We start from the raw sequence: 16,195 nt of genomic DNA on the forward strand, positions 1-16,195 counted from the left end.
TTCTGTGGTGACAACTACTTAGTTTTCTTATCACTTCTAATAGTTTTAAAATTTGCTTGGGTATTCTGAGTATATGATTATATTAAGTGCATATCATAATCACACCTAAATTTTGCCAATATTTATGTTTTATTTCTCTTGGGTAGTACTTTGAGAAAATGTGAAATAATAATGGTGATAGTGGATGTTTTTGATTTCGTCTCCCTAAAAGTTAAAGAGAATGCTTCAAAGATTTCACCAGAAAGCATGATGGCTTGGTTTGAAATACGTCTTTACAAAAAAAGCAAAACAAACAACAACAACAAACTGAGATCTGAATGATGGGAGAAGCCAGCTGGACAAAGAGGCAAGGGAAGAGCATTTCATTCAGTGGTACGTCAAGAAAAAGAAGGGAGATCAGAGTGGTGGAGCTTGGTGACCATGGAGAAGAGTGGATGGTGTTGAGTGGCTGGAGATGCAGAGGTAGGCATGCCTGACCATGTAGTGATTTCTGGAACACAGGGGCAGGGTAAACATAGAGGGTACAATTCCTTGCCATTTCTGATGAACAGCTTGGCTTTTGTGACGTATTTGACCTCTGCTTCTAGCTGTCAGGTCTGCCACCTCCATTGCCCACTTCTCCCTGATCTGATGGACTGGATTAGCTCACTCTCTAGGGCAGTGTTGGGGGGTTGAGAAAGGGAATGCTGCTGTATCTCTGAAGCCAAACTGTGGTTCTCATTTTATTATTGGCTTGGGCAGTCTTCCCTGTAGTCTGCTGCTGCAGGGTCACTTTGTCCTTCATTGAGTGGCTTCTCTCCCTGCCCACCATCCCCCCTGCCAGTCCACTGGTGAGCTCATAGCCAGGACCCTCAGCTATCCTCTGTGTCCTCCTTGGAGTGTGCAGTAATATGCCTCTCTGTGTTTAATTATGTCACACTGCAATTTCTACTTTGCTGTTACCTTTCTGTTTTGTCGTGAGCCTTTCTTAAGGCACTTGATGTTTTTCTAAATTTTTCCTTAGGAAGTAAGGTAGAAGTCCTCTGCTTGGGCCAGAATTTTCTGATTACTTTTGACATCACCATTCTGGATTTTTCAGCCTGCGATGTGGGGGTGGATACGGGAAGCTAGGCAAACCATTTGACTTTCACCTGCTCTTTCTCTCTTCTCGTCCCAGTCGTAGAAGGACATTTTACTCACCTGTGAAGGTATTTCCCATTTTTTCTACCATCTGCCTCTCTGTGCTATGGCTTCCAGCGAAGCTTTGTGCTCAGACCTCCTTGCTTTTGATGCATGAAGCGAAACTTTGGGGATGCACTTTCCTTTCTCAGCAAATGCTGGCTACTCGATCCACAGTAATCTAAGTGGAAACACAAAGCTGAGTGATGATTTTTAAGTTCTAGGCTGAGTTCAGCTCTTTCTGTGGAGGATGCATGCCCTTGTAGGGAGTAGGGCAAAATGATTTACATGGAAAGAAACATTTATCATAATGAAGACATTACTGTGTAATGTCTTAACAGTATTGTTCCTGTGATACTGTGTGGAGAAGGTTTTGAAGCTGAGTCAGTATAATTGGTTGAATGCTGAGCCCAATTAGCACAATGAGTTATTGGCACAGCAGAAGGCAATGGGCTTTTGGTGCTTATCTAACTTACATTACAATCTAGTAGAACCGTAGATGTTCAAGTGTCGGCCCTTCCCCAGTTAGCTCTTATAATACAAGAGGAAACTGAGACCAGCCCTGCCCTCATGTCATATTCCAAGAATAGATATCAAGTACTTTTATTCCACCACGGTAATTCCATTTTAGTTGTGCATTTTTTCAATAATCTAACTTAAGCCGTCTGTGCATTTCCCCAACTGATTTTCATAAGTAAAGGGTGTCCACGTGACCTAACTTAACCTAATCACACTCAACTGTTGTTTTTTTATTTCATGCCTGGGAAAGAGTCTCTCTCTCCCTCCTTTTGGATGTGCCAGAGAAGCCTGCAACCCCACTGCTTCTGACAGTCATCTTGTGACTAAGGTAAGACAGCCTTGGGATGAAGCAGATCATATATGTGGCAGAAAAGGGAGAGAGAAAGGTCTGGGTTAACCAAACAGCTCTGAAGTCTCTTTTACTTCTGAACTTATTGTCATGTGAGACAATAAACTTCCCAATTGTTTCAGCCAACTTGAGACAGGATTTCTGTTTTTTTTTGTTTTGTTTTTCAGCCCACGTCCTTTATCTGGCATAAATGGGTTGGGGAGAGTAGTAGATTGGGGCCAGGAAATTGACATCCCTACTAGAGATGCTGAGACAATGAATTAAAAAGCCAAAAGTAATAGAGGATAATTTGGGGAGGAGAGTGAAGTGGGAGTGGGTGCAAAAAGCCCCTTGTATCTCAAGTACTTTAACAACAGCGGACCTGTAATGTATGCTTCACAGTTGTGATGAGGAAAGGGTAGGCATGCGTAGTGTTTGGGTTAGGGGAAGAGAGGAATGAAAGTAACTAATATTTATTGAGAATTTAGGTTCTTGGCACTGATTTTCACTTTGCACACATTACCACATTTTTGCCTCTCATCAGAGAGATAGATGCTTAGAGACAGAAACCTGAGGTGCTAAATAACGTACCCATAATTACACAGCTAGTATGATCTGATCCCAGTTCCAGCTCATCTACCACAGTGCTTTGTAAATCTTTCACCATCTACAGCATGATTTAATAACTTAAGAAGGCAAAAAAGTTACATTTTTAAAAGGAGCCCATCAAATGCTAGGGTAAGAGGAGGTATACCTCCCACCTCTATTCAGAATAGCTCATTTCTTAAGAGTTTAGAGCATTTGCACTAATTGTTTCAGTGTTTTAAGAGCAGAACACCCTGAGCTTTTGAATACTTACCACAAGACTGACAAATCAGTCATCTGAAAGATATCAGCATGAAGGTCCATAAATCCTAATGCTTGGGAAATCGGGGAAGTCCTCTTACTTCTTTTATGCTGCCCAATACTACAAAGCTAGGGAGGAGAGACAGAGCCCTGGTGCTTGATGGATTTCTCCAAATTTTGCTGGAATTGTTGAAAAGATAAATGAAGCAGAATTTAGGGGATATTAATTGTATAATATAATCTCTCCTCCTTTCCAATGTCATCTTTTCCTTCTATTCTTTCTTTTTAAAGATGATTGAGAAAAGATTGATTCCGTAAGATTCTGGGAAAGGCGGGTCAGCATGGTTTGGTTTGCATTTTCTATTGTATGTTTTTTTCTTCCCAGAATCATTTTTTTCTCCTGGGAAGCTTCTTTTTATCAAGATGACATCCAATGAACTTAATTTTTATTCTCTCCTTGTTTAGCCAAGAGTCCAGAGCCACGTTCTTGGAGAGAATCATACATTATCATTTGGAGGAATTCTGACATCTTTTCCTTAAGGAAAATGTTGAGTTCCCTAAAAGATGTGATTACACAGAAGTTATCTTTTAAATTTATATCTTAAATACTCAGTTTCTTCCCTCTAGTAGCTTCTCTTAAGTATCTAGATAGTTCTGGAGTAAGACTTCATGTGAATCTCCTTTTCTTTTTTTTTTTTTTTGCGGAACACGGGCTTCTCACTGTTGTGGCCTCTCCCATTGCGGAGCACAGGCTCCGGACGCGCAGGCTCAGCGGCCATGGCTCACGGGCCCAGCCGCTCCACAGCATGTGGAATCTTCCCGGACCGGGGCACGAACCCGTGTTCCCTGCATTGGCAGGCAGACTCTCAACCACTGCGCCACCAGGGAAGCCCAAATCTCCTTTGCTTAATCATTAGTCCTGCCTTGATTATTCAGGAAAAAATCTTTTAGGGTAGTGTGATTATTAGGAGCATTTGAAAAATGAAATCTTTTTTTTTCTAATTAAATGGTTTTTTTTGTTTTTTGTTTTTTTTGCTTTTGTGTTTCAGAAGGTAATAAAGTGAGTCATATGAAGTTTCCATTTGTGTGGGTCAAAAATGGTCAAGTACTGGCACTTTCATATGGTTCAGCCTAATCCTAATATCTCGACATTCCAAGTGTTCACAAATTTTGCATGAAGTTCTCTCATAAATAGTTCCTCTTCTTTCTCTCATAAATTTTCTGACTGGGAAAAAACCTTAAAAATGAATTTCTTTTTTTGAGTTTCTGGGGACAATCATTCACATTGAATATTTCCTTGCAAATGAATCAGCTGTTGTGTTTTTTACCCTTCTATTTTGAAACACATACTGACATATTTTTTTCTTCCCAAGAATTCATGATGCAATTGCATGATGAACTCTCATAGCAAAAGTAAAATCTCTATCTTTCATGTTATTTATTGGGAACATTAATAGAATAAACTTTGAATGCATTGCAAAATAGCCCTAATTAAAACAGAGTAAAACAGAGTAAATATCTGCTTGCCTGCTTGTGGCAATATTTCTTAGTTTATTTTAAAGTATGTTCATAAATTCACTAAAAGTAAATCATGTGGCCTACTAAGAAGGAAAGAGTATATGATTTAAAATAAAGTAATGAGAAACCAGATTTTAATCTTGATGTAAGTATGCTTACTACAATTACTGAAAGTAGGTCCTTAAAAATATTCAGTTCTCTGGAAAAAAAAATCATTTAATTGCATACTAGTTTTTAACTGAGGGCCAGCAAATGTAAAGTAGTTGAAATCTATGCATTTTACTTTTAATTTTGGTCCTTTTTAAGTACACAGGGTTTAAAACGTTACATTTCCAATGACGAAAACAGTGTTCACAATCACTCTGATATTGTTTTGGTGGGAATGGGTAGAGTGTTTCCTAGGTGATAAAAAGTGAGGCAATAACAAGGCACACCTGCCCCTGAAGGTTACAGAACCTTTGTAAAATCCCCCGAGGGCCGCACCCTCCCCCACATATTGATCTGTTAGAAGTCTGTGTTTCCACCCTCACCTCCCTCAGGTCTTAAGGGACCCAAAAGTTGTGATGCGTCTGTGTGGGGATTCTTTCATCTTCCTCGCTGCTGAGCCTTTTCTTTTTCTTATTCACTTCATGTGGAGGTGCAGGGCTTTGCTAAACTGGACATGCTCACTGACTAGGGCAGCATAAGCTAACCGGGGCATAGAGTATGTGGATGACTTTTTTTTTTTTTTTTGGTCTTTTCTTTCTCTGTTGGCAGTTTTTTAATCTGAGGGTTTCCTGCATTCCTCTACTTAGGAAACCGGCGACTGGTCCTTCTACCCCCAACTCTCACAGAATTTCCTGGGAGTTCTGGGGATAGACACAGTGCAGGGCCCATTTCTCAGGGACCAATCAGCATCTTGGTTCTGAAGAAGAATATTCTAACTTTCTCTTCTCCCAGCCCTAGGGGCATATCGGTGGGTTTGTAATGTGGTATGGGAAGGCTGTAGCCTGACATTTTCTCTTCCTGATTTGTTTTCCGAATCTATTTATTTTTCTTCCTCAAGGTTTGAATTTCCCAAGGCCTTGGCTTTTGAAACTTAGAAGCAAAGAATAATCTAGCTGATTAAAAAAGGGGGGTGGGGATAAGAAAAGGCCAAGAGATAACAGAAAATGGGGATGGAGACCAGCATTGGTTATTTAGAAAACACCTCACCACGTATCATTACTTATTTTCCTTCATTAACCATATCTAGTCAGCCATATGTCCTGTGGATATGAACACTGTGGTATATTTTGAATTCATTTTGTCCTTTCCAGGGAAGGTTCAGGGAAACTTTTATTGGCTTCACACTTCCTACAGAATAAACTCCAAACTTATCAGAATAGCACTCTTATTTATCTGAAATTGAATCCCAGTTACACTTGCTTCAGCTTTTCCCACATGCTACCCACCTGATAGTCTACCAACTCATTTCTTGAAAATGTCATTCACGTTGCTACCTTTATGTCTTTGCTCCCGCTAATCTCTTTATCTAGAGTCTTTTTGCTGCCTTTTGAAAACGTATTCATATTTATTATGCAAAGCCTAGGTTAAATGCTGCCTTATCCAAGAAGCCTTCTTGGGTTTCTTCAGAAAAAAACTACCCATTTTACCCACTGGCTTTCTTTTCTCTTACGTTTGCAAGCATTTAAAAAAAATCTTGTCTTGTTTAATATTATTTAAGTGTTCGACATCTCAGTAGATTTTAGACACCTAGAAGGAAATAGCTGTGTCTTATTCTGAAACGTAACAAGGATTTCTGACTTTCTTCTGTTGATTTTATATGGCTAGCCCTTTTAGCTGCTCTAACAAAAGCCAAATAGCAGCTGCTTTTTCTGTTTTGTAACTCAGCCACCCTCAATACTGTTTCCATCTCATGGTCTCAGATTAGGGTGACCAGAAGACCCTGCACCTGGAACAAATGTGAGTGTCCTGGGAAACCAGCCATATATATGGTCACCGTATCTGAACTGACTGCTCTTTGTAAAGGAATGAAAAGTAGGGAGGGGTGAAAGGATGAAGATGACAGCCTTCAAAGCTGTACTCATCACTTGCATTCCATCCAGAAAGACACAATGTAGTCCCAAGGGCACGCTTAACTGCGATGGAAGCTGAGAACATGTAACCAGGTATGATATTCCCAGTTAAATTCAGGGGCTGTTAGTGGAAGAAGGAGGGGAGTCTGGGTATGGAGGGGAAGCAAGTAGTCTCTGCTACACAGACTGAATTTGAACACTCCCTTTTAAGTCAGATAATTGATAACTGAAATTTCTACAAACTTGTAGGGAGAAGTGCTTTCCTTTGGGAGACTGGGGAAGTGTAGTACTGTTTTCAACTCTTCCGTTTAATAACTAGACCGCCTCTTTTTCAAGACAAGGTACCTACTAAAAATTTCTGAGGAAGGTGTATTGAGAAAGCAGACCAAGAAATAGAATACGTGAGTCTTCTGTATTTTCAGAATAGGTTTTGTTATAAAATTAACTGAAAGACTATACTGAAAATGCTATCCCAGTAAATACAGTTGAGAGGAAATTGGTGAGGAAATCTTAAAATTAAACCAGAAGTTTTACATCAAGGTATTAGGACTTGCTCTTTGAGCTCTATGCTGGCGGTTTTGAGGTTTCACACTGGCATTACATCCAGTAGAACTATATCTTTAGCTCCCTTCACTAATTGGCCACATCATCCAGTGGGTGAAGCCAGTTTGGAGGAATATAGCGGTAGGCACCCGTGGTGTGCTCATGGGAAGGGGTAGGCCAGCACATCTCCAAGGGGTTAGATTTTAGAGTAGGTGAAAGCCTCCCTTGTAGATACAGCTTTTTAATCAGTGGTGACCTCAATATGTCATCTCACATGTTGTAAGGAATCTGAAATACAACAGCTACTCTTTAAATTTGAATGTATGCTTTCTCCTCTCTCTGCAACCCCCAATTTTGCTATCAGTCATGGTTGCTAATATCCCTGCTGTCTTCAGCCTAGCTGCCAACTCTGTCAGTTACTGAAATATTGTTTATGCAGGAGCAATTTATTTTTTGAGAGATGAAAAGCAGATTGCAAAAGCAAACTATTGCCAACTTGTTGGAATGTATTCCAGTTTGGAACACTTGAATATAATTTTTGAATTATTATTTATTATTTTATGTTGATTGGTCAAGTGCTTCTCCAATAATTCATAAAAAAATTATTCTAAGCTTGAAATAATTGTCAGTGTTTTTTTTTTGTGTGTGTGTGTGTTGTAATATAACTAATTATGTATTCTTGAAATTATTGGATGTATGACAGATGAATTATGATAGTGCTTTAGTGTGATATGTTTTTTTCATGTAACACATATGTGCTGTATATAATTTATGTGTAGAGGCATATTTAATGTATTTTTTATCTTAACTTTAGTAGTTTGTAATTTTTTTTAAAGAACTTTTTATATTTTTTGCTATTTTAAAAAAATTATGAGAATGCAGGTAAAGCAAAGTGATTTTTATTTTATACAGTGGTCTCCCTCATGTCTTAGCAAAGATAAACAATAACAAACATTTCTATTTAGAACATGTTGAGCTTTGTGGGAAGAAAATGATACTTAAAACTGGACTTTGTGCCTTTCATTTATTTTTCTTCCTGTTTTTTTTTTTTTTTTTTGGCGTTACGTGGGCCTCTCACTGTTGTGGCCTCTCCCGTTGCGGAGCACAGGCTCCGGACGCGCAAGCGCAGCGGCCATGGCCCACGGGCCCAGCCACTCCTCGTCACACAGGATCCTCCCGGACCGGGGCACGAACCCACGTCCCCTGCATCGGCAGGCGGACTCCCAACCACTGTGCCACCAGGGAAGCCCTTTCTTCCTTTTTTATTACATAAATATGCTGTTTTCTTTCTAGTCTCTCTCCCTTTCATTTCCCCCACTCCTATTTTTTTTCTCTTTATATTTTCTGATTTTTTTTACCCCCATCTTCTCACTTTTTTATCTACATGTAGAACTTGTGTAAGTTCTAAGTTACTTTGTTCTTTTGGCATTGATTATCTCAGAAAATTTTCACAATATAACCACTGTTCTATACTTAGGACATCTGAAGTGTTTATAAATTTTATCTCAGGTAGCATAACTGAAAAGGTGTTGGTGATGTTCTAGCTCTTTCTCTTTCTGTATTGCTCTCTTCTCTCTACTTTATATTTTATAAACAGAATAATATCAAACATCATTATAACTTCCTTAAGGGAGAAGAAAAATAGCCGGGACCTTTTATTTCATAACAGCAGTTATTATTTCTGCTTCCAGGCATACTGATTGTTGTTTAGTTTGACCTCTATTAACTTGTTGAATAATTCTATTAAATGGGTTTTTAAAATTTTTTATTTCTTGACTGAAAGTGCAACTAACCTCCATGCTATTTGAGAACAAACCTCCATTTTTCATTGAGATTATACCAAATGGTAAAATGGAGGAGCTCCCTTTTTCCCTCTGGACAGAATGAAAAGAAATCCTTTTTTTTTTTTTTTTAAAGTAGAATTGTTTAAAAAATACTAAAAAAAGTTAAACAACTGCCTGAATAAAAGGCATAACACAGACATTTCAGAAACCAGTTTTCCATCTTAGTTTTTCCTCCAGGTTTTCTGAGGGTTGTATGGCAATCATCACAGTGGTTATGAAGAACTAGGCTATGGTAGGGTCTATGTGATTGTAATACTCACTGTTTTTTTTAATATAATTACAGTATTTTATTTCATTTTATATTGAGAAATTTATATACTAAATGAAACAAGTATCTTGTAATGTTCACTATTTGGCTTTTTATTACTTTATTTGACATGTAAAACATCTTCCTGTAATAGCAAGCAATACCTATAGCAATTGTATGCAGATCACCTTATAACATAGCCTGTGGTATAATTTAGTGTATAGGCTTGTTCAGGAATCAAGCAAATGGTTAAACAGTTATTACAGAAATTAAATTTATTTTTATTTTTGACTATAATTTAAATTATTTTATTTGAATTGGGGGGCAGTTATAAAATCAGCATATCTACTACTGCTAGAAGTCAATTAAACCAACTTACCATTTCATATTTTCACATCAAATAGTGCACAGTGCGCTCTAATTATGCCTTGTGTCTGCCCTGAAATAGTTTGGAATGGATAATAATGATACTGTGGTTAAAAAAAAAAAAAAAAAAAAAGAGGGGAAAAAAGGCTTTTTTTAAAGTTGAGACCTTATTTATTTAGTTAGACTTGACAATTGATTCTGTAGTATATATTCCAGTTACTGGCTAGCAAGTATTTTTTAGGTGTGTAGATGTCCCAGAAAGTGTGAGTTCCATGCTGCAGTAAATATACTTGGTCAAATATCTGAGTGAACCCTCGCAAGCAAGGGAGAGAATAAATAGAGGAAAATGCTGCAAATAAAAGGAGATAAGTTTTTTTAAGGGTTAATTATGTTAGCAGTGAACATTTGTTAAGGTCCTCAGAATTTGTTACCTATATAACTGTACTAACTTTCTAAACTAGTTTCTCTGCCCATGGTCTTCATCGGTACATTCTTCACATAGTTTCTGCCTTCATATGTAAATTGATCATTACATGCTCCAATTTAGAATCCCTCATTGATCCATTTTCACCTATAGGATAGTCTATGTTCATGGATGTGGTGTTCAAGGCCTTCCATGTCTAGTCTTGGTCAATAGCATCACTGATTTCACCCGCTCTTGTCCAGTCTACTGAGGAGCTGACAATTGCTGGGATACTCTAGGATTTCCCTAGCTTCTGAGCCTTTAATAAGTCCTCCTCCACCTCTAACTCTGCCACTGACTTTTACCTTGCTCTTGTGCTTCTGGGCCCAGCTCAGTATCAGCTTTTCTGGGAAGAACTCCCTAATCCTGAACCCCAAATCTTTGGGCTAGGAGCTCCTATGTCCTTCCAAATACTCAGTGTATAATGTTACCGTATCATGCATTTACTTGCCTGACTCACCACTAATCTGACTGTGTAAATATATATCGTGGTCATTTATCAGCTAAAATGTCTTTGAGATTATCATGAAACTGGCTTCTTCTACTAGATACATTGGGATCTCCTATTCTCCCTAGTTTCTGAGACTATCTGGCAGGTAGGGGCTAACTGTGCCTTTACTATTCCTCTCTGATACTGAGGCAGGTTACCAACCTTTTCTGGATTCCCTCTTTCAGTCAATGCAAAAGGGAAGTATAGAGATTATTTTCGTATGGATATGTTATTTTATGCTATATAGAAGGCAAAGAAAGCTACAGTCTGGTTGGAGAAAACATTTAGTCTCTTTGTAATAAAGGAATGAATAAATGAATGAATAAACGCATTAGAGATTCATAAAATATTACAATGACTCAAATATCCATATCTTATCAGAAACCTGTTCATTTTTGACTTTAATATATAAAGGGTATATTGTTCTAGTATTATCTTTAACGTTAATTCATTCTTTTGTTTAATTTTACTTATCTATCACAAAATTATTACCTGCTTACTATGTGCCAAGAACTGTGCTAGGTACTGGCAATGACTAAAATATCATCCCTGCTCTCAGAGAGCTCATAGTTGTAGAAGAGAAGAGCTTTTTCATCTCCCTTCAGAGGACTATCATATAATTCAAGTAGATCTGATAATAATCGTTTTGAGAAATGTCTTATAGTTTTTTCCTACAGAAGACCTATTTTGGAAATATTTCTTGAATAAGTGAAAGGGAAACTTCAAATTCGCAATTTGAAAAGAAAATTAAGAATAGCCAGCTACCAATAAACAGTACAGTGGATTCACTTTCATTGCCTGATGGTGAAGCTGTGTTCTACAGATCAGTGAAAATAACACCCTGAAATAGAGGGACTTCAGAAAAGAGAGAAATTTACACTCCTTTCTTACTTGATTATCTGTTAATAGCTTAATATTTCACATAGTACTAGAGGATATTGCTGTGGTGACATTCAATAATAGAAATAAGGCAATAATAGAAATAATTAATAATCTATTCATAGAAATCATGATAACATATTAGGAAAGCACAATCTGACTATGATAGTAATAGAAAGTAAAATGGCACAGTATGAAAACAGTGACCAATGATATATGCTTTGTTTTTCCAATTTTGATTTTTCAATGGGTGAATCTGTTTAAAATGGTTAATTGCATTTAGTTTTTAAAAATGTATGTATAAAATTTTCTTGGCTAAAATGTTTAGGTTTTTGTTCACCAAATTCCAGAAAAGGGATGCTTTGTGACTAATTCTGCTTACTATGCAAAGTTTCCAAGCAATGAATTAGTTAGGATTTAGGAAGTAACCTTAAAAAATCTGGCCCTCACCGCCATCAGCTGAGTGATCTTTGCATCTTTCCACTTGATCTATAAAGAGAAAAAATGTGTATGAATTTATTCTGACCACTGCATGTATGATTCTAATCAATGTTTGGGAATCTTAGATCCAGCTTAATTCTCTTGCCATTTGGCAAGATTTTCAGGTCTAACTCTTTTGATTCTTTATTTCTTGTAAGGCATTAACCCCTTTTATTAACTACTGGGAGGATCTGGGGAAGAGGATGGTGGGAACAAGAGAGGGCTTTGGGTGGGAAGAGGTTTGAACTGGGGTTATGGACATGATTTGGGGCTTCAGGGGTTTTCTCAGTCCCAGCTTAACAAGCACTCAAGAAGGACATTGTGCTGCTTTGGCAGGAAGTGCAGATTGATGTCTTCCTGTGAATGCTGTGCTTTGTAACAAGCCCTGGTGGTCAGTTAAAGGTATCTGGGTTTCTGAAGAGACTGATTGATTTGAAGCCAGTCCAGGCCTGGGAGTGGATGGCAGTTGCCGCCTTTTCTGTATAGGCTGGGAAGAAACTTGGTTCCCAGGATTCTAGAGCCTGAGTTGGTGTAAGGAGTTTGCCTGTAAAAGATTTCCTGAATGAATTCAAATGGTGTCTGTCAAAGGAATTGGGCCCTGTGGATCCGTTAGCAGAAAGCTACACGGTTGCATAGTGAGTTGGGTAGATGGACATATAAAGGAAAGTGCAAAGAATCTCAAGCACTTCTAAGAACAAGATTATTATACAGTCCTTTTTTTTCTGCAGTTGTGTCAGCTGACATCAGTTTTCTTATCTCTATGCTAAGAAGCCTCCAGAGCGGCTATGTGAAACAATCTGTACTGCAAGTAGTTTCTCTTCTTTAAAAGAAAAAATTCCACTGAAAAATATGTGGAAGGATATATACCAAACTATTATCACTAATTTCCTTGTGAGTGGGTGGTAGTGGGAATAGGAAGTATAGTGATGGTGATGGTGACAGGGAGATCTTAAAACATTTTTATTTATACATTTTACATTGTTTGAATACCAAAACAAATTAAGTAAAAATAAAGTAAATATAATAGCATATTTTTCTTCCAAGAACATTAATTGTTGAGGTTGTAGAATCCCAATAATAAACACAACACTTTTAACCAAAAAAAAAAAATACACGGACGTAAAATCACTGTTTAAAAAAACTAATGCTGACAGTCATCACAGTGAATGGAACAGAGCCATCTCCAGGTTGCTTACTTTCCACTGAGTTCTCAGTGCTTTATAATCTTTTTGGTGTTTACTGTATTTCTGAGCAGAGGGAAAAGGACAGGTATACTTATTTCCATTTCAGGAGGGGAAAAAACTTCAAGATGGAAAGTTGCCTACTGAGAATAGTGGAATAAATTATGGAGCATTCATATACTGCTTTAAAAGAGATGGATATATTTTGACTTAGGAAGAAGTCTACAATATGTTGTTAAGTGGAAAAGAATAAAATAAAACCAAAACAATTAAAAATATCATACAAAACACACACCAGCACACATGGAAACACTGTTGTGATAAAAGGGATAATATCTGTGAGATTGGATTATAAATTATTTTTACTTCATGTTTCAATTTTTTATTGTAAAATTTAAACATAAAAGTATAATGCACACATGTATACATATATACACCATTATGTATATACACTTTATATATATATAATTAAAAATACATAAGATCACATAAAGACTATTTATCTATCCAAGCTGTAGTATATCCCTCTCCAGATGCATCTGGTCTCATCCTGCCTCTTATTTTCCAGGTAACCACTCTCTGTCTTTTGCCTGACTCATTCCCTTACTTTGAGTTGATTTACTTTGTATGTATTTTATCTAAGTGATATATTGCTTGATCTGGGAAAACCGAATCCCCACACAAATCTATTACCTTTAGATAGAGGCTCCCAGGAGAAGAAATCAACAGTCTCTGATTCATTGGCTTCAGGCAACTTTATAGTTTCCAAGAGTCCTCTCTCAGAAAAGTCAGTGTACAAGCTTCTGATTGAGTCCTGGGAAAATGGGGCTTACACACATAAAAGGGTATCTAGCAGGACTAATTCTGAATAGGCAATATGTAGTCAGAAGGAGTAGACTGCTTTCTGTTTTGTTCTTTTAAGGTCACCATGGTCTACTTTGCAAGTCTCAGGTTATCCAAAGATGGAACAGTTCTGTCAGATGAAATGAGTGAACTTGCCTGCTTTGGGGTACAGGGCATTTGGAGGAGAACAGGAGCTTCCCCAATAATCAAGACAAACAGGGCAAAGAGATCGTCTGTGCCAGACTTATCTAGGCATTGTGTCATCAGACAAATAGAACTATATGATTAGAACCCTTGAATGTCTGTCTCTGGAGTGATACTCTTCCAGCCTGGACTGCTTACCATTTATCCCGGTGCACAGTTGGTACCCTGGGATCTCTCTTCCCTGTCTTGAGTATTCCTTTTGCTTTTTTGTCTCTACTGGGTTAGATCCCCTGTTTCCTGATACAAATGTCTTTTTGTTTGTTTGCTTGTTTCCTCTTTCTTGTTTTGTTAGCACACATCCTCTAGTAGATTTTTGAGAAAGGATGGGAGGAATATACATTTTTAAGACATTTTAAGTTTGAATGTCTTTATGTCTTTATCTTACCTCCATAATGATTGATAATTTAGCTGGGTATAGAATTCTATTTTGTAAATCAATATCCTTCCGAATTTTGATTTTACTTCTTCACTGTCTCCTTGCTTTCAGGGTTGTTATCGAGAAGTCCAAAGTTATCTGATTCCTCACACTGTCTATGTGATGTGGGCTTCCCTGTTCTACGTCACTCTGCAGGAACATGTGGAATTTTCTCTTTGTCACCAATGTTCTGAAAAACCAAGTGACACTTTGATACAAGTGTTTTTTGATCTACTGTGCTGGGCACTCAGTGGGTCATTTCAATCTGGCAATTCAGGTTGAATGATTTTATTGGTAATTTCTCCCTCTTTCCATGTTCTCTGTTCTCTCTTTTCGGAAAACCTATTATTTGGCTGCATCTGATGAACTATTCTTCCTGATTTTCTTATCTTTGCATAGCTATTTTCTATCTTTGGGTCTTCTGCTCTACTTTCTGGAGAAGTTTCCTCTTCTTGACCTATTAATGCCTCTACTGGGTTTTTCATTTCTGCCATCATGTCTTTTAACTTTCATGAGCTCTTTTTTATTCCCTAGAAGATCTTTTTTACAAAGTGTCCAGTTTGTATTATAGTATCTTCTTTCATCTCTTTGAGAATACTAATGAAAATGGTTATTTAAGATTTTCTTCTGTCATAGTGTCTGTTTCCTCAGAGTTGTCTTTATATAAATTTACTTGTACTCTACCTTCTACTCTACCTTCTAGGTTAGAGGTTTTTCTGATCAACCTGGACTATCTCTAATGATGAAAATACCTCCTCCCCCATGTGTGGGTCTTGTTGATATTATGCCTTATGTTGGGTGGCTTGGGTGGGTTCTTTGTGGGGGCAACTTTGAATGATAATATCTTTAAGTCTCTCTTCTTGGGCTGGACTGATTCTCTAGGGAAGAACCTTGTATTCTTCCACTGAGAATATAAAAATCTGGTTGCTGGAATTCTAGAAGTGAAGTTGAAGTTTTTGCTTTCAGAATTGGCAATGAATATAGACATCCAGTTTACAGGCAGATGCTCTCAACTGTGCATGGCATCTTCCAGCCAGAGAGCCTCAGACATTAAATCTAAAAATTTCTGCTGAGATGAGAGAAGGGAAGTTGCCCAGCAACATATATTAGAGGATCTAATTACCGATCTACGGCTTCTGAGTTTTCCCACAGTTTTTAAAATTACAGACCCCTTTCCCCAATTCTTCCCCAGTTCTAGAGGTTTCACATGTTTCCAAGTCCTGAGCTTTCAAGAATTCTGTGGCATAAATAAGGTTATTTCACAATTTTCTCTATTAGCAGAGAATTCAGCTTTCTTCCAACTACTGAATCAGTTACTACACACCCGTCTCCTTTGCAGCATCCAGTGTTTTATTGTTCTCTCCTCTTCACCCTTTTCTTATGTATGGATTTATGTCTTTAAGAAATCCTTTTTACTCTAGTTCAGTGGGGTTGTGAGAGAAAACACATTTCAATGAAGAAATTTGGCTGCTTAAACTAGGATGACTTTTTAAAGTCTTTCTGTAGTCTGTGTGTGTGTTTAAGAATTATACGTTACTTTAATGATCTTAAAAATACTAATGCTGTGTTCATTTTGACCCCCAAAATGACAAAATAAGTGTTATGATAATAAGTAAGAAAGAACCACATATTTTTGTGTCTTTCCAATATCTATACAAGAAGTTGAGAAAATAAGAAATTTCTCCAAATTCCTTATGGACTACTTAAGTTACTCTGTCAGAAGATTGACACAGGTATGAGCGTCCTGCACAGCAAAAGTTGTGGGGACTCATACTGACCAGACACATGTACTTATAATATGTGTGTGTGTGTGT

This window comes from Neophocaena asiaeorientalis, unplaced genomic scaffold (genome assembly GCF_003031525.2).
Source record: "Neophocaena asiaeorientalis asiaeorientalis breed wild unplaced genomic scaffold, Neophocaena_asiaeorientalis_V1.1 scaffold26, whole genome shotgun sequence".
Lineage (NCBI taxonomy): Eukaryota > Metazoa > Chordata > Mammalia > Artiodactyla > Phocoenidae > Neophocaena > Neophocaena asiaeorientalis.